This window comes from Euleptes europaea, chromosome 3 (assembly GCF_029931775.1).
Source record: "Euleptes europaea isolate rEulEur1 chromosome 3, rEulEur1.hap1, whole genome shotgun sequence".
NCBI classification, from domain to species: domain Eukaryota; kingdom Metazoa; phylum Chordata; class Lepidosauria; order Squamata; family Sphaerodactylidae; genus Euleptes; species Euleptes europaea.
In genome coordinates this window covers 56,650,226-56,677,519 of record NC_079314.1, presented here as the reverse complement: position 1 = coordinate 56,677,519, position 27,294 = coordinate 56,650,226, and positions in this window count along the sequence as shown.

The following is a 27,294-nucleotide window of genomic DNA, read 5'->3' as shown; positions in this document are numbered from 1 at the left end:
GTGAAGACCTGGAAGTGATATCACATCACATGATGCTGTTCCTTGCCATGCCCCACCCCCAAATCTCCCAGTGTTGCTAGGTAGAGGTCTTATTATATGTCCTCCCTTGTTTCCTTTTACACCCGTCCTTCATGTTCCTCTAATCCCCCCATCCTGTATGCAGGCTTATTCACTGTTGTCATACCTTTTCCCATTTTGTCATTCCAGTCTTCTGCCATGTTGCCCAGAACTTCTTCACCCGCACACTTCTACTCGGTGCAGAACTGCTCCTGACCTCTCCTATTCCTCTAGATACTCTGCATCTCCACTATTGCTTTATTCTCCTTCAGCCTCCCCAACATATGTGTCCAGTGTCTGACCTCCTGCCCCCTCTTACTTTCAAGGAGACAGAAGTTTCCAGACCACACCAGGGGAGATGTCAAGGGAGGACTGCAGAAGCCCAACTGAACACGGCAGGGGCAGATTTCCAACTTGCTGCAACACCCTGAAATACTGGGCAAGCTGGGAAAGGCAATGGCCACCTGGGAAGGGCTGACAGAGGCAATCAGGAAAAGGCAGCCCAATGAGAAGGGTGCAGCAGGATGCTGCAGCAGGCTGGGTTCCCACCGAACACCTGACTTTGGAGGCCAGGGGCTAGCCAGCAGCCAACCCCGGGTGCCGGCATCAGAGGCACGAGGCAACAAGGGGGGCAGGGCTGCAGCAGAACCTATCACAGCTGACAGCCCATTACTCACCAGTTGTGGGAGCCGGGGAAGCTCCTTTGGAAGGGCAGGGAACAGGCTGCAGTGACATCCTTAGGCCAGCAGAGGCTAGAAGAGAAACCCTGTAAGGCTTCCCAGGGGGAGAGCAGGGGAAATGGGATCCCAGGCAGGCAGCAGCCCATTGTGCCTCGGGCCTACCATTCCCATAGCCCCATCCCACAAGATAGAGGGAGTGGGTGAGGCCTGAGTTGTCCCACCCCCAGGCAGCCCTTTAAAAGGTGACCCTGGGAGAGACATGAAGGAAGGCCAGACCTCACCTACAGCGTGCATGGGGAGGTAACTGGTTAGAGAGGGATGTGGTTGCCAACCTCCAGGTAGTAGCTGGAGATCTCCTGCTATTACAACGGATCTCCAGCCGTTAGAGAACAGTTCTGCTGGAGAAAATGGCCACTTTGGCAACTGGACTCTATGGCATTGAAGTCCCTCCCCAAACCCTGCCCTCCTCAGGCTCCGCCCCAAAAACCTCCCACCAGTTGCGAGGAGGGACCTGGCAACCCTAGATATGGGTGCAGTGCAGAAACCCCCTCCTCATTCTCTTCTGAGGTCACTCCCAGGGCCACCCATATCAAAAGGCAATGCTGGAAGTCATGATAGCTCTGGACTCTCGCTTCTTCCAATGGACCCAGGCAGTATGTTACTGATTTCCCCCTCATCTCATCCTGGAGTAAAGATACAAGTAAAAGATACAACGGGGTAAGAATTTATCAGGAAGAATCCCAATAGCTCTGATTCGTTTTTCTGATCAATATGTAGAAGAAATAAAAATAAGTGGTTTCTCTACCTTGCTGTCAGCAGCAACTGGTAGAAACAGAATCTGGCTGACAATTTCCCTAGTGAGTTAATTAGTCAGTGGCAGTTTGCAAGTCTCTTTTTCTTCAGTCATATTCCAATGTAACATCTTGTGGTAATGTACTCTGGCACCCACTGCAGCGACATGAAATTGGCCATCCTATTATGGTTTCCCCAGTTGCCTGGCATGATTGCATAGTAACACTTGTGCTCCTAAATAACTTGGGCACTTTGAAAATCTTTCCTCCCTAGGTTAGTTTATGGAAGGTTTAATGGAACTAGACTAACAATCCTACATGGTATTCCTCTGTCAAGCTTAACTAATGTTACTGTGACCTGCTTATTTCTGCTAAAGAGTAGATGAAGCCTGTACAATGCAAAGGCTCCAGCACTGCCAAGACCCATCCTAAATATTCCCGACCCACAGTGCTCGCTAGTCCCAACACTTACAATTTTTGGGGAGGGGGTAGCCACTAATGCTTAGGCCCAACTTAGCCAGCTTTAGTGTTGCCCATTTTCATATGTCCATGTGAGAACTCCTGAAATTACAGCTCATCTCCAGGCAACAGAGATCAGTTGCCCTGGAGAAAATGGCTGTTTTGGAGAGTGGATTTTATTTTATTTTACTTTATATTTTAATTAAAACATTTATTGACTGTCTTTCTTCCTTATGGAGCACAAAGTGGCTTAAAATATAAACAGAATATATAAGATAGTGTACATAAAATATATAATACCAAATTTTAAAACCACAATTTAGGGCTGCTTTAATCAAATGCAGTTCTAAATAAAACCATTTTCAACTGTCTTCTAAAGATCGAAAGGGAGGGGACCAGTTAGGCCTCCCTGGGAAGGCTGATCCATAATCGTGGGGCTGCCACTATAAAGGCCCTGTCTCAGGTACCCACCAAATGAGTTTCTTTGATGGGACAGTTAGGATATTAATCCATAAGTAATCAGGACTTCTCTGTTCTACTCCTTACATATTTTATTTGTTTGTTTGTTTATACCTTGCCTTTCTCCCCAATGGGGAACCAAAGCAGCTTACATTGTTCTCTTCCATTTTATCTTCACAACAACTCTTTGAGGTAGGTAGGCTGAGAGTGTTTGAGTGGCCCAAAGTCACCCAACAATCTTCCATGGCAGAATGAGGATTTCAATCTGGGCCTCCCAGATCCTTCTCCGGCATTCTACCCATTATACAACACTTACTGTCATAGCATAGCTCTTCATAGTTCCAAAGAATCCTGTTGATTTGAACCAAACTAGAAGCCTTCCATTAGTTCTTGGGAACTTCAGCCTTGGTCTAAAGGCTCACAGGCTTGGACTCATAGCAGTTACATGATATAACTAAAAACTAGTAACTAGAACATAAAATTAAAATTAATTTCATTCAAGACCAGTGCAGGAAATTTGATAGCAAGTGATTCACCTATGTGTACATTTGGACAAAATATTGCTAATAAACAACATAGCTTTATTAAAGACAAGTCACGGTGAACAAATCCATTGCCTAGTAATATCCTCAACAAATTACTGATTTATTTGATAAAGGGGGCCTGGTGGATCGATAATGACCTTCCAGCACAATATTTGATAATGTGCCATACAGTAAATTTATAAATACCATCTGGGTAAAAATACTTTATTATAGATTAGAAATTGATCCTATGTGGTATGGAGAGAAACTGCTAATGAGAAAAGACCTCTAAGCCTACCAAGGATCAATCCAGGGGATGGCAATCTTTCTAATTAGAGGCTAAAGAAAACAGACTGAATCTTCTGAACCCAGGAAAAGCTGCATTAAGGCAACATGATTGTGCTGGTGATATAGCAAAGGTATGTGATAATCAAAAGCAAGTCCCTTTGTTCTGGTCTCATACTTGTTGTTCGTGCTTACACTGAGCAATGGAAGCAATGAAGCAATCATATTGAGAAGAATGCCCCTGAGTGTGTTCAAAGTAGATTTCCTTCACCTATTGAGAATCCATAGACAACTCATACACATTAAGACTTCCATATCAGATGACACAAGCAGGTATGGTACAAGCAGAAACACCTTTTTAGAAGAATGAACCATTAGAAAATATGAAGCTGACTTGGTCCATTGGCCTGTTTAGCTCAGTATTATCTACACTGACTAGCAGTGGCTGACCAAAGTCTTAAGCAGAGAAAAGTATTTCCCAAGGCCTTCAAGACTAGGGATGTGCACTTGGATATGAATGAGCTGAATGTATATAAATGAAAAATATCAGTATTTTTACATATAATCAGGTCTCCCAAATATATCTGGGGTTTTTCAGAATACTAAAAAACGTGTCACGAAAGTCCCAGAAATATTTGATTAACTAGGAATATTGGGAGCCAGCATTTGCAGGCTTCCAGGACTGTTTCTTTCCTTTCCCCCCTCCCCCCATGTTTCTGTGTCTTTTGGGGCTTGGTATCAGCTTGTCAGGATGCTTTAGGTAAGATCCTGTCAGCTTAAAATGTTTTTGTTATTTTTAAAAAGCTTGTTCTTTGCTGGAGTTGGTTTTGTCGGGTTAATGTTTGCAGGTTTGAGGTAGATTCTCGTGTTTTACCCTCATCTGAATAGAAGAATTAGGAAGGGGTGCATTTTACAGTCTAGTAATAAGAATACTCAAGAGAAGCATAATTATGGTCTATAACGATAGTCAAGGTAAAAAAAAAAAGAAATGATGGGATATATTCAGAAGGCTGTATGACAAGATGCAATGGCCTGGAGCTGAGGAAGGAAAGAATTCATCAAGATATTACAGAAAAAGTCTTTAAGAGTTCTAGCAACAGAGACAGTATATGGATCTATCTAGGGAGACATTTAAGACTGATAGGGATATTCAAGAAGTGATTGGCTGCCCTGGAAATAGTGATGCTAAATGTTGACAGTCAGTCTAGCTAACCAAGTTATCTTTTGTGCGATTGTAAAATTTTGATGCTGTGAAACTACAGTATGATCAAAAACTGAAATCAACAAAGACAGTCCCATCTTAAGCAGAGCGGTACCCTTCTAAGTTCATTGAAGTCAACAGGCTTAGAAGAGTGCAGCTCTGTTTAGCATTTCTATTTATTGAAAATATTGATATTCCTGATTTTTATATTTGCAATATGGGGAGCCCACATTGCAGGATAGGTGAGTCTCAAGTCTAAGGCCTTTTATGTATGGCTGTTTCCCTCGCGGTCACTTCTCCGATGACTTCGGGTCTTTGTTTTGATTATGCATACTGTTTCCCATCAGAGGTCACCTCACTCTCCCCCTGCGTTTCCCCGCATTTTGCCCACATTTTCAAATGCAAGATAAAACAGGTCCCTGAAAACTTTGGCAAAATGCGGGGAATCGGAGGAGTAGAGCAAGGCAATCTCTGTTGGTTGGAAACAGCATGCATAATCAAAACAAAGATCCGGTCATCGGAGGGGTGATGGTGAGGGAAACAGCCATGCATAAAAGGTCTAAGACCATAGAGAGGATTTTATACATTCCTTTAATTAGTCTCATAACCTTTCCTTTTCACCTAGATTAATTTTTACTGCAAACGTTTGATACAGGTGTTCTGGTGTTCTGGTATCTAACTTGGTGGTGAGCCTACAGGGAACTGGAAGTCCTCTTAATAGACTTTCAAGTGTGAAGTTTGTTAGGTCAGATCAAATGTCCATCATTGTGTTTTCTAACCTGATGAGGAAAAATATATAGAACCTCCAGTCTTCAGTGTAAATATTGAAATTCAAGAGACTTGGGACAACACAATGGCCCCTTGTGGATGATGCTTATTTTAATTTAAAATAAGAAAGTCACTTGGAACAAGGCTAACCTTGAACCTTCATCATTCATATTCTTGAAAGCAAATCTCCATTTTTTCCCCTTGAGGGTGCTGTTCCTGTTCTGAAGTAGAAAGTAAAGCTTATGCCCCTGCATGTATAGAAATGGGTTGTACATGGAAGCAGAAACAATCATTAACCAGACACTGACCAGTGCTCAAAATCTCTGCTGCTTCAGTCAAACCATGCTACAAATAAATGTGCAATTGGTTACATTTTCTCTTCTCACCTCATGCCTTTCTGATGTGAATTATCAAAATTAATGGCACATTTTTATATTGTTTTGTTTCTGCTATACCATATGTGATCATAAACAATCAAGACATTTTCTTGTCACAATGAAGTTTTTTTCACACTGATACAGAAATGGAAGTCTACCTGCAGAAGTAGGCAATCAAACGGACACACTTCAAAGCGTACTTCTGGATATACTTTCATATCCACCACATGATGCTTATCTGTACCCTTTGAAATCGGTGAATGCTTCTTTGATGTGAATGGGAAAGTCTATCTATTTTGGGTATGCTATCAGAATAGAATTGCTCATTGTTTAAAAAAATACTTTGACAGGCTAAGTCTCTCATTTCTTTTTGAGTAGGTAAATATTTCCAGTTTGATAAGGCAAAACCACAAGCACGTTTTGTTCTTGTTTCTGGCTGTGGCTATGGGTAACACAGGCCCTTCATATGTTACATGCAATCACCAGTGTACCTGTATAGTGGCACCTAAACAGAGGCACAGCTCTTGGGGTCGAACAACATGATGCAGGAAACCCAAGTTTGCTAGTTTTTTTTTACATTAATGTAACTATAGCAGCCTGAATAGTTGAGACTAGCCCAAGCTCATCAGAGCTTGGAAGCTAAGCACGGTTGGTTATGGTTAATGCTTGGATGGGAGACCACCAAGAAAGACCTGGGTTGCTATGCAGAGGAAGACAATGGCAAACAACCTCTGCTCATCTCTTGCCCTGAAGACCCCATAAGAGGTCACCATGAGCTATTAGTGTAGCTACAGGGAGCTCTAAATGTGACCAGAACAGTGTCATGAGGGGAAAGAGTGTACAGATGTTTTCCTAATCAAAATTTCCTTTCCCAAGCTCTGTCCAATTCACAGGTGGGAAAATTTTTTTCAATCTGTTCTTCCGCAGAGAGAAAAGAAAACTGGCAGGGGCAATTTTGATTGGGCAATAGGCCTGTGGTGAAGGGACTAAGCAAGCTGTCTTCTCCCATGGCTGCAGTAAACTGAAAACATAAACCATTAGTTCTTGTAGGTTATCTGGGTTGTGTAACCGTGGTCTTGGTATTTTCTTTCCTGATGTTCCGCCCACAGCTGTGGCAGGCATCTTCAGAGGAGTAACACTGAAGGACATACCAAGACCACGGTTACACAGCCCAGATAACCTACAAGAACCAATGAACACTGACCGTGAAAGCCTTCGACAATATTATAAACCATTAGGATACCCTTCTTGAATCTCTAATGGCTATGTCTACTTTGGTCCTTAAAACTGCACAATAGTGCATATCTTTCCTTATCTACATCTTGTTTAATAATGCAGGACACATTTGGGGTTGGTAAACTTTTAGAAATGGATCCCACTTATAAATCTGCAGTACTTTTTCGGACCCTCTTGCAAAAGAACTCCACAGTAACCTCTCCTTTCCTCACCATAGAACATGGGGATTTCATAACATGAGTTAACCCTGAAGAAATTTATATTTTATTTTTTTTCATGTTAACATTTCTAAGTATATAACATTACCGAGCAACAGACAGTACTATTTCATAGCCATTCTACAAATTTGCCATTGACCTTTCCAAAGCTTCTCCAGGTGAATCCTGTTCCTTCTTCTCCCTCTTAGCCTCATGTGCAACCTGTTGCAGAGCCATAATTCACTTTTGAACACAAGAAGCTGCGTTATACTGAGTTAGACCCTTGGTCTATCAAAGTTAATATTGTCTACTTTGATTGGCAGCAGCTGTCTAGGATTCAGGTAGCGGTCTTTCCCATCACCTTCTACCAGATCCTGTTTTTTTAAAAAAACTAGGATGCTGGGGACTGAACCTGGAACTTGGGACTTTCTATATACAAAGTAGATGTTCTACCGTTGAGCCCCGGACCCATAATTTGAGAACCATGGATTTAAGAACATGATGGCCAGCCTACTCTTTCTCTTCAGCTGCTTAAATTCATAGCCTAAGTGCTATGTTGTTAAAAATAGAATAAACAGCAACTGGTCCTGGATTCTTTGCTAGAGTCACTGTCCAAGATGCTTCTGCAGCTGCCCAGTCTGTTGATGGGATGCAATTTGTCTTATTTATGCACCTCGTTTCTTTTTCTGGCATGTGTTTACAGCATGCGACTTTTTTGCTAGCTCCCTGCCAACTGCGTGGGTTGTTACAAGTACACATTTACTGACAAATTAATATTTTCTCTTGGCTTGAGTCTCATGTTTATTTTGCTTGATGCATCTTTTTTTAAAAAAATATTGGAGAGTGTGTGTGTTCCTAACCAATCGACTTCCAATAGACAAAGAGTAGTGCTCAGAATAAAAGAGATGAGAGAGAAACATACAGCTATGGCAAAGGACAATGGTAATGTCATCCCCACCACTACACTTTCTCTCTTTCCACTGTATTTTGAACAAATATTTCGAACCTTCAGGGTGAGATTTTATTAGCTTTCTTCAAATAGTTCCCCCCCCCTCTTAAGTGTGTGAAGGATGACATGCATTGGCAATTTGATTTTTGCCACTTTTTCTGTAATAAACTTATTTTTAGAAAATCACACTATTTCTCTTGGAGATTCATCCTGCATAAAGATACAGCAAAGGAAACTGTTAGTCCCACATCCTTGATAGATAATTGTGGGTTACAACATTAATAAAGGATCCCTGCAGCTGCTCACCATGATTGCATTACTCTTGTTATACCCTTTTCAGTAATTCAGCGGTGGGGGTTAACAGACAAAATATATAACTGTGGAAATTCTCAGTAGGTTACTTCTGATTGTGCAGTTCTGGAAAGGACTAGAATATAATGGCTTAGCTATATCAATAGAGTACAATAAGCTATAATTTCATTACCCTAATATAGAAGGGATGAATTAGATTGCAGTCTGCACTGGAATCTGCATTGTCAGAAGACTATACAGGGTTAATAATCGTGTGTGTGCGTGTGTGTTTGAAGTGCCATCAAGTCACATCTGACTTATGGTGACTACGTAGGGTTTTCAAGGCAAGTGACTAACAGGTGGTTTGCCATTGCCTTCCTCTGCATAGCAACCCTGGTATTCCTTGATGGTCTCCCATCCAATTACTAACCAGGCCAACCCTGCTTAACTTCTGAAATTGATGCGATCAGGCTAGCCTGGTTAGATTTAATATTATTAGTACTCTATGCATACACCAAGGCTTTTCTGGGCTTCCTTCACAATGAAGTTTCTTGTGCTCATCAAAAAATATGACCTGCTTTTTCTCTGTTCTGACTTTCCATATTGAATGGGTTCAGCTCTGCTCTTCTAAATTCTATTTACATCAGAGGATTTCTACATTTAATTCTGGATACAGAGCAGGCAAAGTTTGCTATGACTTTCCACTCCTATAGTCCTTCCTTCCTTCCTTCCTTCCTTCCTTCCTTCCTTCCTTCCTTCCTTCCTTCCTTCCTTCCTTCCTTCCTTCCTTCCTTCCAATAGGCACATTGATCTGTTACCAATGACCACATATGCATAGATGGAACACTAGAAAAAGACCATATTGAGATGATCACACACTATGATTGGATCAAGATTGTGGGGTGGGGGGAGTGGTTTTATCATATGCCCATGAGTTATTGTACAGTGGTAAAATACCACACAGAGAGAAAAATATTAATCATATATACATTCACATCAAGATTGCTTTATGGTGTTTATCAATATTCACATGTACATTGAAAATATAGGGTGGGATAAAACATAATTGAACTGAAGACATGGAAGATGATGCATATTTGGTTCAGTATCATACCTCAGTGTTGTGAATCATGTAAATCATGAAGATGACCTGGGGTCTGGAAGAGAAAAGGCTGAAGAAACTTAGTTTACTGAACCTTCAGAAAACTGGGGTGGGGGAGGAGCATGAAGGGTATTGCATGGAATATGACAAAAGACTTGTTCTCTTTGCTTTTTTGCCATCAAATCACAGCTGACTTATGGTGATCCCTTAAGGTTTTCAAGGCAAGAGATATTTGGAGGTGGTTTGCCATTGCCTGCCTCTGCGTCTTGACCTTGGTATAACTCTGAGGTCTTCCACCCAAATACTAGCCAGGGTCATGGCTGAGAGTGTATGACTGGCCCAGGGTCACCCAGCAAGATTCCATGGTACAAGTGGGCATTTGAACCTGGGTTTCCCAGGTCCTAGTCCAACACCTTAACCACTACCCCATGCTGGCTTTCTTTATTCACTTCAGTGGTAATATTAGTAGTAATGGGCTTAAGTTATAACCAGATATATTTTGGCTGAGCCTTAGGAGTAACATCCTAATAGTGAGGGAATTTGTTAAAACAACCAATTACCTGTGGGTGGGTGGGCTCCTTCTCAATGGAAGTCTTCAAACAGGGGCTGAGGAGCCCAAAATTAGGAATGTTCTAGCTTTAGATTTCATGTATTTGGCAGGGAGGATGGATTACACAGCCTATAAATGCCCTTCCAACTTTATAACTCTAGGATTCTCTATTAGGGCATGCAAAGTAATAGTAAATAGGAGTGGGATAACTGTTTCCAGGTTTTCCCAGGCATCATCCAGATTATGGATCTCCTTTATCATATCTGGTTTGGTTCTAAGAACTAGAACATAGTTTTAACTAGTCCTTGATTGCCATAATTATTGAATATCTAGTTGTTGTTGGTTTAAAAGAAAATGAGAGAACAAAATAGGTTTTATAGTAATCTTTGTTGTTGTTAAATTACATCTGATTTATGGCAACCCCTGGTGGGGTTTCCAAGGCAAGAGACGTTCAGAGGTGGTTTGCCATTGCCTGCCTCCACGTCATGACCCTGGTATTCCCCAGAAGTCTCCCATCCAAATACTTGCCAGGGTCAACCCTGCTTAGCTTCTGAGATAGCCTAGGCTATCCAGGTCAGGATAGCAATGTACAAAATAATATATTTATTGAAACAACCCTTCTAATTACTGCTGCAGAAATGACAGCACAAAATTATGATGATCTAGGGGCAACAGAAAGCAGTGGGTCAACATGGAAGCATTTCCCCCAGGTGTTTTTAATATCATGATCAACAGAAAAGTCAATAAGTTATTTTGAAACATGCTTTTGACATAAATTGTCAGCACATGCAATTAGTCAGTAATGATGAAATGGCAGTACAACATATAATAATAAAGCAGCAATGTTAACAAAATCAATAGGTTGAATTTACATTTCCGAGAGTAGGATATCAGACAGAAAACCTGCAGGCAGTAATATGCTAATGTTTACTCCAAGGATAATAACTAGTAATCTGAAATTAATTTTTAAGACATCAGTATTGCCTCAGGGTAGTCATATCTGCTTCAATTCACTTCAACTTTTCCCTGCATGGAAGCCATTGGGACTTTCCTGATAATAAACTTACTAAACAGTTGGGTCTGACAGTTCAATGACAACATCAGATTTTCTTCTTCTGTTACCTCCATTTTTCACTCTGATGGACCATTTTGGTTGAGCTATATATCTCAGGGAAGAATTAAAGAGCCAGTGGAAGCCACATGCTGAGACACATTATGGGACCTTTCTGTACTTGGGTGGTGTGTTCTTCTGCTCAAAGTCAAGCTCCTCTCTTGAATAAGATGGTGTACTCTGCTTAGATTCCTATGCTTGTGTTTTGTGCATACTCTCATCTTGTACTATATGCTGTGGAGGATGGATAGCTGGTGTCATGAACAACAGTCCTGCATCTTTCCTCTGGCTCCACTGTGTAACTTCTATAAATACAAAAGGCAAGCTATCACATCAGCATGCTCTGAGTTTCTGTTCTCCCATTCTATTTAATTAGATGCCCATTGTAGAGGAAAGAAAACTCAGAATGGAATGACATTATAACATTTTCTATTACTAGATGTTACAAGCAAGAGATGGAGAAAAAGATATAAGCTTGCTATTTCCAAAGACAGTCACACTGGAAGCCTAGTTCCAGCCTAAAATATCATAAATGGAGGCCTAACGTAACAAGGGGATAAAAGGAGAAAGAATCCGTACCTCGTTCTTCAGTTTCCTCTTCTTAATGTTCAAAACAGAGAATATTTTATTTGAAATATAAATCTTTCTTTCTTTCTTTCTTTCTTTCTGTCTGTCTGTCTGTCTGTCTTTCTTTCTTTCTTTCTTTCTTTCTTTCTTTCTTTCTTTCTTTCTTTCTTTCTTTCTTTCTTTCTTTCTTTCTTTCTTTCTTTCTTTTCCAAGTAGCTCAGTGTGGCATACAAAGTTTTCCCTCACAAAAAATGTGATAAATTAGGCTGAGAGAGAGAATAACTGACCAAAGTTCCTCCAGCAAAATTCATGACTGATCTGATTATAATTTGGTCTCCCCAACTAAACTAATACTCTAATCTAGAAACAGATGACCTTGCTGGCCAGAGGGTCAAAAAGCCACCAATATCTGTCTGCGAGGATGTTAGTGTACTGGTCAGAAAAAGGACAAGGATTGCACTTGGTCAGAGAGGCACAAGATGAGCCCGAGCAGCAATGCCAGTGCCTTAGGAAATTTCTTTGGTATCTTAGGTGGAGAGAGCCAGCATGGTGTAGTGGTTAAGGTGCTAGATTTGGATCTGGAAAACCCAGGTTTGAATCCTCACTCTGCCATGAAAACTTGCTGGGTGACCTTGGGCCAGTCACACATTCTCAGCTTCAACCCTGGCAAGTATTTGGATGGGAGACCTCAGAGGAATACCAGGGGCGTGATGTGGAGGCAAGCAGTAGCATGTGTGAATGTATCTTTCCTTGAAAACCCAACAGGGTCAACATAAATCGGATGTGACTTGTTGGCAAAACACACACACACATCTTAGGTGGAGAACCAGCCCTGTGTTCTGAAAACGCAGGGGTCTGGTTTTTTAGCATGTCTCTCTATCATAGTTTTTTTACTAGGATATCCTGAATTCCAGTTCTTCCAGTAGCCTCTAGTTGATCATTGCAAATATGCATTAGGAATGGATCTTGTATTCATTTGATTAGATTTTGAACACAAGGTAATTCTCTGCAGTCTTTTGCATTGCTTGCACTTTGTTATACAAATAATTTCTTTTGATTCTCTGTACTCAAAGTATTTTGTATTTGGTTCTTGTAGGTTATCCGGGCTGTGTAACCGTGGTCTTGGAATTTTCTTTCCTGACGTTTCGCCAGCAACTGTGGCAGGCATCTTCAGAGTAGTAACAGTGTCTCTCAGTGTTACTACTCTGAAGATGCCTGCCACAGTTGCTGGCGAAACGTCAGGAAAGAAAATTCCAAGACCACGGTTACACAGCCCGGATAACCTACAAGAACCAATGAACTCTGACCGTGAAAGCCTTCGACAATATTTTGTATTTATTTCAATAATCCACAGAGTTGAGGATGGTCCTTTATAATAATTTAAAAACATAATCAAATCAATATAATACAATAAGTACTTTATTCAAAAGAGCCCAGGAAGCACAACCTTTATGGACTGCTCAGTTGGAAACAGATGTCTCCATCATAGAAGGATACTTGGCATGGAATCTCCCAACATTTTGTGATTAGCTCAGCCCCCATAATAAGTCTTTCATGACTGACTGCACCCCTCATGGTAGCTGTTTTGTGGTGATGCCCTCTCAATGATCTCCAAATTTAAAAAGTGATCAATAAGGTTGGGGATCCTGACCTTAGGTATCCAACAGAATGGGCTACATCACAATACATTTCTTAGAGCAGAATCCTGAAGGGGGATAGATCCACAGCAGCCAAGAGTGGCAGAGTTGTGCTGCCTCCTCAGAAACTTCCAGGTTGGTGTGGAGACAAAAAATAAACCTTAAAAAAATAAAGAAAAATGAGGAAAATGCCCTATAAGGAAAAGCAATGCTGCGTCACCAAAAAAGGTAGCATAGCCCCACTGCTACTCAAGGGGGCATTCTGGGGTGAAAGGGCTGTGGAAGCTGCCTAAAGGCAGCTCCATTCCTGGGAACACCCCCCCTCCCACGCCGACATGGGCTGTCCCTTCTGGGAAAGCCCTGCTGATGGCAGCAGGGCTTTCCCAGAAGGGACAGCGCTAGTGACGGGGGCCGGTGGTGCCCCGACACCACCATGTTTGCCCCTGCACTGGTGTAGGTGCCACCGTATTCCAAAGTGGCACCTATGCCAGTGCAGAGTCATGCTGGCTCCAAAGGAGCTTTGCCCCTCCCCGCTTCAGGAATGGGCTGCCTGTCTTTAAAAATATTACAGGATTCTTTCTTGCTTTTGCAAACATGTTCTGCCTAGTTATCTTAACCCAGCAATTTTTATGGGTTAAGGATCAAGTAACAATCAAGAAAATTATGACAATTCTGGGTATACCACCTGATTTTTGCAAAGGTTGGCACTAAAATACTTGTCAGGCAAAGATCAATTTTCATTATGTTTCCCAAATGATCTGAACATTTTCATTTCTAGTCTGTGACCTAATCATCTTCTTGTTAGGTACCAGAAGATGGAGCTCTATTAATAAGTCTTCTTTCCTGCATGGCATTCAGAAAAAAAAGGAGACAAATTACAGCCCAAGACTTGGAAATGTTATAGAATTGCTTTGTTTTCCCCAGAGCTGGAAATATTGAAAATAGGTCCCAGTTACTTAAGCTTACTCTAAATTTGAGAAAACAGTTTTAACATGCTTAATGCAAGAGGCTATATATCATTTTTGCTCTTCTTCTACTGATTCTTTTCTTCTCCATTCTGGAAATTCTGTAGTGGTTCTCAGTGTCTGCCTACATTTTGGGTAGATATAAGGACACAATCAGATGAAGACATTCATTTTCTATTTTGAAGTAGTGACAAAGAAGTCTTTAAGAACTAAGGCTAAATTCAATTGTACTGCTGATAACACTTTTCAACTGCTCTCCTCCTGTACTTGTGAAATATAGAAAAAGCAGCTTTAAATGTGTTATTATCAAGTTTTTGAATCCACCAATCAATGACCATCCATGAAGGTGGATTGACAACAGCATTTACCGTATATACTCGCGTATAAGCCGAGTTTTTCAGCCCAAAAAAAGGGCTGAAAAAGCCGGCCTCGGCTTATACGCGGGTCAATACGGTAGGGGAGGGGGGAGGGAGGAGGGAGGGGGCAACTTACCACCGCCGCCGCCATCGCCGCCGCCACCGCCATCGCTGCTGGGCCCATGCGGCTTCCCCCGGCCAGAAGCGCCCTGTGAGGGCCTCCTGCAGCCTCTGGAAGGCCGTGTGGCCACTGCCGCCGAGCGTGCCGCACTCCCCCCACCCTGGAAGGGCCGGGGGAAGCCTGCTGCGGCCCCCAGAAGGCCGCGCGGCCGCGGCCGCCGGGCGCGCCGCACTCCCCCCGCCCTGGAAGGGCCGGGGGAAGCCTGCTGCGGCCCTCAGAAGGCTGTGTGGCCGCGGCCTCCAGGCACGCCGCGCTCCCCCCGCCCTGCAAGGGCCGGGGGAAGCCTGCTGCGGCCCCCAGAAGGCCGTGCGGCCGCGGCTGCCGGGCGCGGCGCGCTCCCCCCGCCTTGGAAGCCTCCTGCGGGGGGCCCACCGCCGCCACAGCCGGGCCTGAAGGTAAGCCTGCGGGGTGGGGAGGGGTTATAAGCCGACCCTCGGCTTATACGCGGGTGCCTAATTTTTCCCCATTTTTGGGGAGAAATTAGGCACCTCGGCTTATACGCGGGTCGGCTTATACATGGGTATATACGGTAAACCTTCCTATATTCTACAAAGTTATATGTGGCTTTTATCTTAGGGCTTACAGTATACAGTGTTTTCTATGTCAGAACTCAAATCTAAAGATAAAAGAAAAAAGAGAATGATTTTGAGCATGTGAAGAACACCTTCCCATCACTAAAGGAGAATCACAGCCATAAGAACATAAGAAAAGCCATGCTGGATCAGACCAAGGCCCATCAAGTCCAGCAGCCTGTTCACACAGTGGCCAACCAGGTGCCTCTAGGAAGCCCATAAACAAGACGACTGCAGCAGCATCCTGCCTGTGTTCCACAGCACATGTTCCATAGTGCAATCCTAAACAGGGTTACACCATTTTAAATCTATTGAAATCTTTGGGCTTAGAAAGGCTTTAGATGAATTACCATTGTATTAAGGTTTCTTCTTCTTTTTTACTTGAACAATGAAATGACCTTTGCCAAATGTTATCAATCTATCACTCTCAAAGATTGAGTCACTGAATAATTAAAATATGTTACAGTAGCATATATTACTCATATTGATCATATTAAGAATGACTAAATAATAAAACTGTCAAATTGTTAAACCAATGCATCATTTAAATAGGTTTGAAGTTCTGGTGATATAGGTCATTTATGCATGGGTATTTTCATTCATGTTCACCCTTGTCTGTCTTGGTTGTTCCTTGCAGTTATACATGAGTTTTCCCTCCATTAGAGATGACCTCACTACCAGCCCTCACAAATCCTGGAACTTCCTGTCCCTCTATTAACCTCATTCTTCCCTCTCCTCTGAGCTCAGCCCACTTGAAATCCCCATGCATAAGGCAAAGCACGGGACACAGAAGCTTGGTTTCTCTCTGAGCAAGCAAACAGCCAATTACAAATCAGCATGTCAAGGGGCGGGGATTCAAATACTTCATGCTTCCTCAGAGTTCTTTCTGAGCAGAAGGCTTTTAAAAATGAGACTTGAGTTTCTCCCCCCACTTCCTTTCAAATAGCTCTGTTTTTAAAATATTGTCGAAGGCTTTCACGGTCAGAGCTCTGTTTTTGTTTTTGTTCTTAAAATGCTCTTAATGTGCTTTTTAATGTGGCAATTGAGGTTTGGGGATTTTCTCTCACTACAGCCAATTAGGAAGCAGCATTTCAAGGGGTGGTGAATCAGGGATTCAAATACTTCCTGATTTGAGCTTGGAGACTGCTGGTGCAGAGACTCCCAACAGGAAAGTGTGGGTCCAGCAAGCAACGAACCTCAGGTAAAACTCCCATGCAAAAGGACACACATTTAGACTTCATTTCCTGGTTTGTTGTATTTGTCCTATTTCATTGCATTGTTTGAGGCTGGAATCTTTGACCTTTATAATATGTAACATCAAAATCCATTCCAGTCCCTTACCCAGAGAATTACCAGTACACTTGAAAGATTTATGTCAGGATTCACACCTAGCTTGTCTCTGCCTCAGCTCCTCCTTTCCACCCTATCCTTCTGTAAATTTCCTGATAAAAAGTCCCCAAATGGTTTATCCTTCATACATCTGAAGGAGTGAGCTCTGAGTCATGAAAGCTCATGCTGAAATAAATGTTGTTGGTCTTAAGGGTGCCACCAGACATCTGTTTTATTTTGCTACAAGAGACTAATGGCACCACCTCTGCAAAGATATTATCATGACACATAAGTTACCTTTCAGCCTCCTGCCATTTCTTTTAATTCCCTTACTTGTACCATGTGTTATTGAGTAGTGGCAGAAACAGATCCACTCTGGAGTGTGCTTTCTTGATAGTAAATGTGTCTGATGGACAGTTCAGCAAAAATTCAAACACTTCACTGCCGTAACTACATAATGACAACAAGAAGGATGTACACATTATTGCCTGAGGCCATTATGACTTCTTGATCTCATATTTGTGCCTCAAATTGTGTTCCTCAAACCTTCTTGCAATCACCCAACAAAAGCAATTGATTGTGTTTTGTTGAGCCAAAACATTAAAAAAAAAAAAAACATTTCTAAAAATGAACCAAGATGTCAGGGATTCTAAATTCTGATGTCAAGAGCCAAATCACAGCATAATTTATAAAAACTAATCCACAAGGGGTCAGGAGCTTGCCCCTCCCACATAAGTCATCCTGGGCCTTCCCTTACATTCTGTAATGATGAAAAGAGAAGTATCCCTGAAAGTTACAAATACTACTGAGGATACTCCTTTTGAGTTTAAAATGTCATCATCCTTCCCATGCCTGAGAATCCACCCTTCTAAACTCATTGACTTTAATGGACGTAGGAATTGTGTAACTATGCTTAGGATGGCAATGCAAGATTGGATAACCACCTGGTTAACTAAATAGAAGCTACAGCCACAATCTGTCCCCAATACCCTCTACCTCTGACTCCTTTACTGAAGAATTTCCTCGTAAACCACTTGGTCGCAGGGCCCTTACACAGAATGCAAACTGGACACCAACTAGAAATGTTATTTATATGAATGGTTAAGAGCCCCGTGGCGCAGAGTGTTAAGCTGCAGTACTGCAGTCAAAAGCTCTGCTCACGACCTGAGTTCGATCCCAACGAAAGTTGGTTTCAGGTAGCCGGCTCAAGGTTGACTCAGCCTTCCATCCTTCCGAGGTCGGTGAAATGAGTATCCAGCTTGCTGGGGGTAAAGGGAAGATGACTGGGGAAGGCACTGGCAAACCACCCCGCAAACAAAGTCTGTCTTGGAAACGTCGGGATGTGACATCACCCCATGGGTCAGGAATGACCCGGTGCTTGCACAGGGGACCTTTACCTTTATGAATGGTTAGATACTGCCATTGTCAAAATTTATACATGTGAGGTGTAGAAATGTGGATACTTCAAATTTTTAGGAAAATATAGAGTAAAAGTTATTCGGCTATGGGTACCACATAGATAGTGGAGAGGACTGAACTTATGCTCAGGCCTTATATATTTAATGGATGGGAGCCCTAGTTATTATGATATGCATAATAATCACAACATGTGTTGCAATTTAAATATCTCCAAAAGCAGCTCTTTGAACCTGGCTATGTCTCTAAAGGCACCAATCGCCTTGCCTCCCACCAAACCCAAAACGATTCCCCCCACTGAGTTATTGTTTATTCACCATAGGAGACCCTTCCTTTGAGAAAGTGCCTGTCATTCACGGCTTTGGTTATAAAGATATTTCCCAACTGCTATTTGTAGATTAGGAAACATGTAATTATAAAAGTCATATGTATTCCATGCCTTTTGGTGATATTTTGAAAACCAATTTATTTGTTTCCCCTTATCCTATTGCTCAGAGTACTTAAGCAAAAGATCTTTTTTAAAAATATAGCTGGCTTATTATTTTCTTTCCTCTCGTTGGGTGGCTTAAGCATTTCATTTCCAGTTTTTCAAAAAATAAACTCTTAGATTACCAGAACCAGAATCCCCAGAAGGGGATTGATTTTTTTTTGTTGTGATCCGTTTATCATTATAAGGAAAGATTAAAACTGAAAGAAGCATATAACGGTGTTTATGTTCCTTGCTGTGTGACTGACAGGTTTTAAGTGGTGAGAGAAACACCTCCTATGAGAAGCCAGCAGAGAAAAGGATGGTTCGCTCAGTAAAACAGGGGATATTCTGTAGGTAGAAGGTGCTACAAATATACTCATTTCAGTCAGCAGTAACATCACAGTTTCTTAACAGGATCTGGAGAAACCTCTCCCCACACAGGTCAATCTATTCTGCTCTAGCATTGATTCTTCTCTAGCACTGCAATATCTTCGCTAAGCACATACTAGTTTGATGTTTGTTGAAATCAGAGCAGAAGACTTGGGTCCCTCAGTGTGAAAGAGACTTTGCTCTTGCCAGCTGTTGGAGTGACAAAACATTTTTCTGCTTCTAATGGTGCAATCTTAAGGGGGGGGGGTGATTTCACTGAGAGAGCTGACGGACTTTTATGCTGACGTATTTCCAAGATTAGCTGGAGTAACGGCCAGTTACGCTTGTGCAGGCCCCCCAGTTCTGCTCCACCATTCTAGGGCACCGGCACAGACCTGCAGTTGCTTCCCATCAATGTAAATGAGCTGTAGGTCCCTGTGCCGGTGTCGTTGTGGGCAGTTCTGGGGGCATGGCCAGAGTTAGTCAGCTCCCTAAGCCCTTTCAGCCTGGGAATGCCCCCAGTCAGAGGCGGAAGGTTATTATGCCAACAAAAAACATGGCATAGCCCATGCATGCCTGTTGTACTAAAAAATCAGGTGCCCACGAGGCCCAAAGCAGCTTAGGTTGTAGACTACAAGCATAACCAATCAACATCCTCCCCTGTGGCAGCCAAGCATCTCCCCAGCATCCAATCACAGCCCCTCCAGCCCTACGAAAACCTCAGCTAGGATGCCACATAACTCACTAGGAAGGAAACGCAGCATGGGACTCTGCCTCAGAGCTTCCTGCTGTACAAACTTCGAGTGACCAGCAAGCTACTTTGGTGGTGGGAAAAGCACAGAAAGGGCATTTAGCACTACTGGGCTAGCTCTTTGCACCAGCAACCAAAGGAAAGACTAGAGCCTGTTCAAGCAGCTGTTGAAGCTGGTGCTTTTTAGTTGGAGGGTATATCCCTCCAGACAAGACTGGGTGAGCCCCATCTTTTAAATGACCCTTCTGCCTCCAGACTATCCTGATCCAGATCAACCCACTGAATGGTGATGGATAGTTTGGTCAGACCAAGTTGGCCCTGATTACATGACATGTTCAATCCCTGACAGGTGGATCAGGAGGTAGGTGGTATGAAAGACCTCTGCGCCCTGGAGAGCCACTGGCAGTCTGAGTAGACAATACTGATCTTGATGGACCAATTCAGTATAATTCAGTATAAGGTAGCTTCATATGAATGTGGAAGTAATGGTTCTTGGAGGCAAAATCCCATCCATCCATTGATAACCCGTTTAAATGTCATTTCTGCAACAGTTTGTCTCATTGCACTAAAAGAGGGTCTGATTATTTGTCTGGTAAGGAGTTAATTTATTTAGGAATTTTATACCCTGATTTTAACCTCTAATGGGGACCCAAAGCAGCTTACAAAAATTAGAAAGAAAACACAATTGAAATGAACATCAGAAAACAAAAACAAAAGTACAATAAATTATAACCTCATCTGGTCTTGGATCCATCTGACTGGCTATGTCAAGGCCATAGGCTGCAATCCATGGGCAATGAGCCAAGAGCCCTTGCCAAAAGGATCTCACCTCTGGCTGCACCCAGGCTTAAATACCTGTAAACAGGAAGGGAGAGACAAGCTCGGTCCAAATGCAACTACATTGTTAAATTAAGATGATGTTCCTGGACATCACTGTGAAACAGAAAGAGAGGACAGGCAAGAAAATGTCTACAGCTTCTCTTCACTCAACCAGCAAAAGGCTGCTCATTAAAAACCATCGAGCCAGAAGCCATCACCACAGCCTGTAGCAATGAATGCTATGGTGTTCCATGCAAAAGAACAGAAAATAAGAAGGCTATTAAATTTAGGTTTAATAGCAGAGACAACAGGAAGAGTTCAATTTCAAACCTAGAGAGACTGAAAGGAATGTTAAATGACTTGAAAATAACAGGCTTTGAAATGCAAAAGCCTTGATATTATCAATAGCAAGGGATGGCACCAAAGTTTGGTGGAAGAAATAAACTTTCCTCATTTAGGAACCTCAAGCCCTTTACAAGGTGAACTTGTCCCCATCCCATTCAAAGTTCAGCTCTGGTTCATAATGGGCACGGCACAACACCAGCTCTTTCCAGTCAAAACTTATCTGGTAGCTGTAGTGTAGAGATTTCATTATGTGGTTTCCATTAGAACTTCAGCACTTCCACAGTAATCACTAATATCCATGAACAATGTAGCTCCTAGAGATTCTGATCTTCCAGTAGGATGATCAAGATCCACAGGAAATACATTTTCATTGGATCACACACATGATCACACACATGAAGATGCCTTATACTGAATCAGATGGTTGGTCCACCAAAGTCAGTATTGTCTACCAGATTGGTAGAGGCTCTCCAGGATTTCAGGGAGAAGTCTTTCACATCACTTACTACCTGGTCCTTATAACTAGAGAAGCTGGGGATTGAACCTGGGACCTTCTACATGCCAAGCAGATGCTCAACCGCAGAGCCACAGCTAGGGTTGCCAACCACCAGGTACTAGCTGGAGATCTCCTGCTATTACAATTGATCTCGAGCCGATAGAGATCAGTTCACCTGGAGAAAATGGCCCCTTTGGCAACTGGACTCTATGGCATTGAAGTCCCTCCCCTCCCCAAACCCCGCCCTCCTCTAGTCAGTCTTTGGTCCATCCTTTGATCAAATCCTTTGATCTCATTATTATCCTTACAGAAAAATAAAAAGGCATTGAAGCTATATGTCCTTTTAAAGTTTTAATTGAAAAATAAACAAAATAAAAATGGAAGGATAAGGAACAAGTATGGTTAAGTCAGAGCAGTCTCTTTGGCATCATTTCAGGCTCCCTGTCTTCTTAAAAAACAGTCTCTTTTTCTAAACAAGAGCGACGGTTGTTTTGTCTTCTGAACTGGCAAATCAACTTTGGACAGCAAGGTCAGTTCTCACAAAAGCACATCCTGGCCCTACACATTACGCAGACATCTCTGTTCCTTAAAAATGCAAGCATAGTTCACCAGGCTGAATCAAGCTGAAGGCTGAAGAGAGTCTGTCACAGGTCAATCTGGAAATCTTTTGAGGCCTAGAAGGCCTGCCAGCTCCAGGTTGGGACATACCTTGAGATTTTGGGGGTAAAGCCTGAGGAGGGTGGGGTTTGGGGAGGGTATAGTTCAATAGGTTATAATTCCATAGATTCCACCTTCCATAGTGGCCATTTTATCCAGGTGAACTGTTCTCTGTTGCCTATAAATCTGTTGTAATAGCTGGAGATCTCCAGCCCCCACACATGAAGCTGCCTTATACTGAATCAGACCCTTGGTCCATCAATGTTAGTATTGTGTACTCAGACCGGAAGCAGCTCTCCAGGGTCTCAAGAAGAATACCTACTTGCCTAGTTCCTTTAACTGGAGATGCTGGGGTTTGAACCTGAATCAGACCCTCTTTTAGTGCAATGAGACAAACTGTTTCAGGTTATCAATGGATGGATGGTATTTTGCCTCCAAGAATCATTACTTCCACATTCACATGAAGCTGCCTTATACTAAATTAGATCATTGATCCATCAAGATCAGTATTGTCTACTCAGACTGCCAGTGGCTCTCCAGGGAGCAGAGGTCTTTCACACCACCTACCACCTGATCCTTTTCACTGAAGATGTCAGGGATTGAACCTAAGACTTTCTGCTTGCCAAGCAGATGCTCTATCACTGAGCCCCAGCCTCTCCCCAACCCTACTAGAAGGGCTAACTAACAATGTGACTTTTGTGTACCTTTTGCTTCATGGATTGAGTAGGTGGGTTGTTCTGTGTCCTGATGAGGTGTTGACTCCTCCTGCCCCTCACTGGTACTTGGGCCTGCAAAAGGAATCCTTGATAAGATTCAGAGAGTTCATGGTTGTGTCTGCTCCTCAGAGGATACACTTTCTTGGTCAGGCACTAGGAGGTCAAGGAAAATAACTCTAGGAAATCAGGATCTGTGAAAACAACACCTTCCATAGATCCTTGTGCCTTTAATGTTGCTGAAGTGTGAACTGAGGCCTCCCAATTGTAAGGCCCTGATACTGCTGTAGGTAAGCTTGGAGAAAAGGTAGGTGCGATAGGGAGAAAGTCATGGAAATGGATTGAGTGAAGGACTTGCAGAGTACGATGGAACCTTAGACTGAACTGAGGCTGAGCTTAATGTGGGCCTGAGTGGAATGGCACCTAAATAAATTCACTAGAGGCAAATCCATTCTGGATGGAGCCCATCACTATTTATGAATAATCCACTTTTGAGACAGTCTTAAGTGCTAAAAAGTATCATACTGAAGAGGCTTCTGTGTCTCACTATAGAGTCTGGCTTTCTTATAAGCAAGTAATGTAGTCTGGGCAAAATATCTAAGGCAAGGTGAAACTGTAGTCAGAGAAGCAAGTGGAAAACAATTATAGAAAGGCAGATGCCGAAGACAATTAGGAAACTGGGCTGACAGCAAGAAAGAACCAGAGGAAGGCTTGTATAGCCAGGGAACAAAGCAAAAATGGGCAAGGGAATGAGTGGAGTTTATGGATGGCACACTAGGAAAATAGACTAAGTCTTCTAATAGGGATGGTAGATTCCAGAGCCTTTTGATCTGTCTGCTTTCAGAGAGAACTGCTGGCCCCATCTCCTCTGCACCACAAGACCTTCCTCAAGATGACTTCCACAGAAAGCTTATCTTGCCTGTAGGCATCCATTGAGAGCTTCTATGAAGCTAACCAAATGTCTAATAAGACCTAGCCTGAAGGTATAAAGCTACTGCCTCTGACATTGTTTCTGTTGCACTCTATGAGCTTGTTACTGACCTCTAAATTCCAGATATGGGACTCTTGGCTTGACCTAGATGCTGCTAACCTGGGTAGAGTGTTGGGCTAGGACTCAGGAGGCTTAGGTTGAAATTCTCACTCAGCTATACAGCTGACTGATTGACCTTTTGTCAGCCTTTAAATTTTGAAGGTAGGTTAATGTGTGCCTATGTGTGGAGGACTGCATTGCAGGAAAAGCAGGATAACAAAAGAAATAAACCAACTTGAGCAGGACTCTGGAGAGGTGGCACAAAACTCTTTTAAATAAACAAAGTCTTTTTCTCCAGGAAGCTGATGCAAAACTGCCGACATGCAGTGACTAACAGAATGGGATTTCAGGCAATTTCTGGAAGGTCTGAAGTTTGCTCTTGTCAGTGGCTGATTTCTTTGGGAACCTTAAAATAGAGAGAGAGATTTTGGGGATAAGAAAGAGACATAAAAATGTAGAGAAGATGTAATAGTAGAACTCCTGGTTCACTCAATCTCACTTTTAACTGCTCATATCTACATGATTTCCATGGCCCATTAGTTTTCATCCTTAGAAAACTAGAGTGGTAATGAGAAAGTATAGCGATTTTTCTCTTTTCTACATATGCTCATTTGACTTTATTTTCTCTCTGTAATGTATCTTCCTCCCTTTTTAAAAAAAACTGGCAGCAGTTAGTAAGTATTGTTATATCACTTTAGGACTCTTTTATGTCCTCTTAGCTACAGAACAATACTATGTTCATCAGGGAATGCTTTCATCTTACACTTTCAAGCAGTCCGTTGTTTGTATCCATAATGAATTGCTTCATATGAACCTGCTCAAGCTGTTGATAACATCAATAGACTGAAGGATAATATCTGAATATTGCCTGAGGATTTTTCAGTTGCTAGTAAGCACTGGTTTCAAAAGTCCAGCATTGACAAATACATACCAGTTTTCCCTGAGTATCTACCCAAAAGTCAAAACATTACTCCTATCTAGGGGTGCTTGAATATCCTGCTCACCAGTCGAGCAAGAACTTTTGGTGTTTCCTTCGGGTAGGCTAGAATAAGTCTTTTTTCTAAAACCTGAAGAAGTGAGCTGTGGCTCACGAAAGCTCATACCCTGCCAGAAAATATTTTTGTTAGTCTTTAAGGTGCTACTGGACTCTTGCTCTTTTCTACTTCTAAAACATTGTTCTGATATTGGTAGTCTTTAATAATTAGGCCTGGTAAAGCACTAACTAGGGATGGCAGGAATAGTGCAGGTGGTAGTGTATAGATAAAGCCAACTATTGGGTCACTTACCTGCCCTAGGCCTAACCTGGCACCACTGGAGAGGGGCACACGGACGGAGTGAAGCCCAAGAGCAGGCACTGCTGTGCTTCCAGGGACAAAATGGAAGTTACTTGGCACTCATATTGGGAATAGCTCTGAACAGGCTGACAGGGCAAGATCAGGAGTTCTTCATGACTCCCCCACAGGTCAATGCCAGGTGCAAACCTTACACAATAGGAAAGATATTACCCCCTTTGCATTTGTGTTCACACTCTCCTTGCAATAGGTTTGCTAATCATGCTGGGGTTTGGAGACAATCAAACTCCCTTCAGACTCCTGGAACCTCTCTCCTGTGGGCCAGGGAATCTCATCAACACACCCATGACTTACCCTCTGTCTTTCCTGGGAACAGGTCTCAGAATACCTTTCTACATCAAAAATCTATGGCAGATACTTATCTACTTAATCACAACCACTAGGGTATTATCTCACACGTTTCCTCTTCTTCGGACTTTTCTTACCCAAACTATTAATTTAATCAAGAAGCAATTAGCCTTTGTCCACTCTCAATGACCATCATTGCCGGTGTAGTCACCCTTCTCCAGGTCAGAAATTTGGTATAAATATAGCCACCTTTGGCCATGGTTTCTTGTACTTCGTTTTAGATCCAAATACTGTGCCCTGCACTACTGCTGTGCGACTTCTTCCTACTGAGAGATGCTGGTCGTTATCTCCCCACGCAGCTGCTACCCAAGATGTCATCCTTCTCCTCTGACAGGTACCTATACAACTTCCCTCTGTCCCTTTTTCTTATAGATATTGTGTGTGTATGTGATTATATTGTGTTTTGTAAGCATTTGAACCCCTTTTAAATCCCTTCAATAAAAACTCTATATTTGTAAATTGATTTGAATGTTGATTCACAGCCAGATACAATAGGTCTTCCAGGAGGAGGGGAAATATTCCTATGGGTTTTGGGTAATATATATATATATATATATATATATATATATATATATATATATATATATATATATATATATATATATAAAACAGTGTTCTGGGATTTTGGTTATCTAAAAATTGTCTCTCACACAAAGAAATGTACCCCATAATTTCACCTTCCAGCAGTAGTCTCCTAATCTCATTCTGGATATATTGAATAGGATCATGGCTGCATGCAACTTTATATGGTTGATTATTTAACTGTCTCAGGACTTCTAATTCATAATCCTATCTATTCTATAGGACAATTGCTCTTCCTTGTATAATAATCTCCCAATTTACTCCCATGTGCCCGGTGTCTTCTTCAGACAACATTTCCCTGGTGCCCTCTCTCACAATTATCCATGTAGTAACAGTCAGGTCACAGGCTTCTTCTGTGGTAGGTTCACTCCTTTGGAATTGCTTACTAGAGTAGGTGCAGAGATATGATTGCTAGCTTTGGGTTGGGAAATACCTTGAGATTTTTGGGGTGAAGCCTGATGAGGGTGGAGTTTGCAGCGGGGAGGGACTTCAATGCCCTAGAATCCAATTGCCAAAGCAGCCATTTTCTCCAGGGGAACTGATCTCTGTCACCTGGAGATCAGTTGTAATAGCGGGAGATCACCAGCCACCACCTGGAGATTGGCAACCCTATGCAGAGACCGCCTTAATTGTCCTGAATGGAAGGCATGTAAAACAGTCTGATTTGGGAGGGAGGCCAGTATCTTGGGTTGCCAGGTCCCTCTTAGCCACTTGCTGGCGGTTTTTTGGGTGGAGCCTGAGGAGGACGGGGTTTGGGGAGGGACTTCAGTACCATAGAGTCCAATTGGCAAAGTGGCCATTTTCTCCAGGTGAACTGATTTCTATCGACTGGAGATCAGTTGTAATAGCAGGAGATCTCCAACTAGTACCTGGAAATTGGCAACCATATCAGTATCAGTTTACTGGTTCATAGATTTGGCAGTGTTTTTATCTTTTTGGTAGACTGTCGTATTGTTTTTATGTTGTTTGCAACTTGTTACTTTGTCAGCCCTCTGCAGTCTAAGGAGATAAAGCAAGATATAAATACTTTAAATATCCTCAAAGACATGCACTCTTACACAAAGATATGTAAACATCTGGTGGCATGACTCAACACTATTTCCCATAGCATGTAGACTTCTTTTTTTTAATCTCTGTGTCTCATAATGTGGTTTTTAATATTGCTACATCTTTCTGCCTCCTTATGAAAATCTGAGAATGATCCAAGTGGCATTGAATCTGGAAAGTGAGTGCTTCACAGAGTGGCTATTCAAGGCTGCCACTGCTGAAATGAATTGTAGCCATTTTGATACCTGCTAGATCT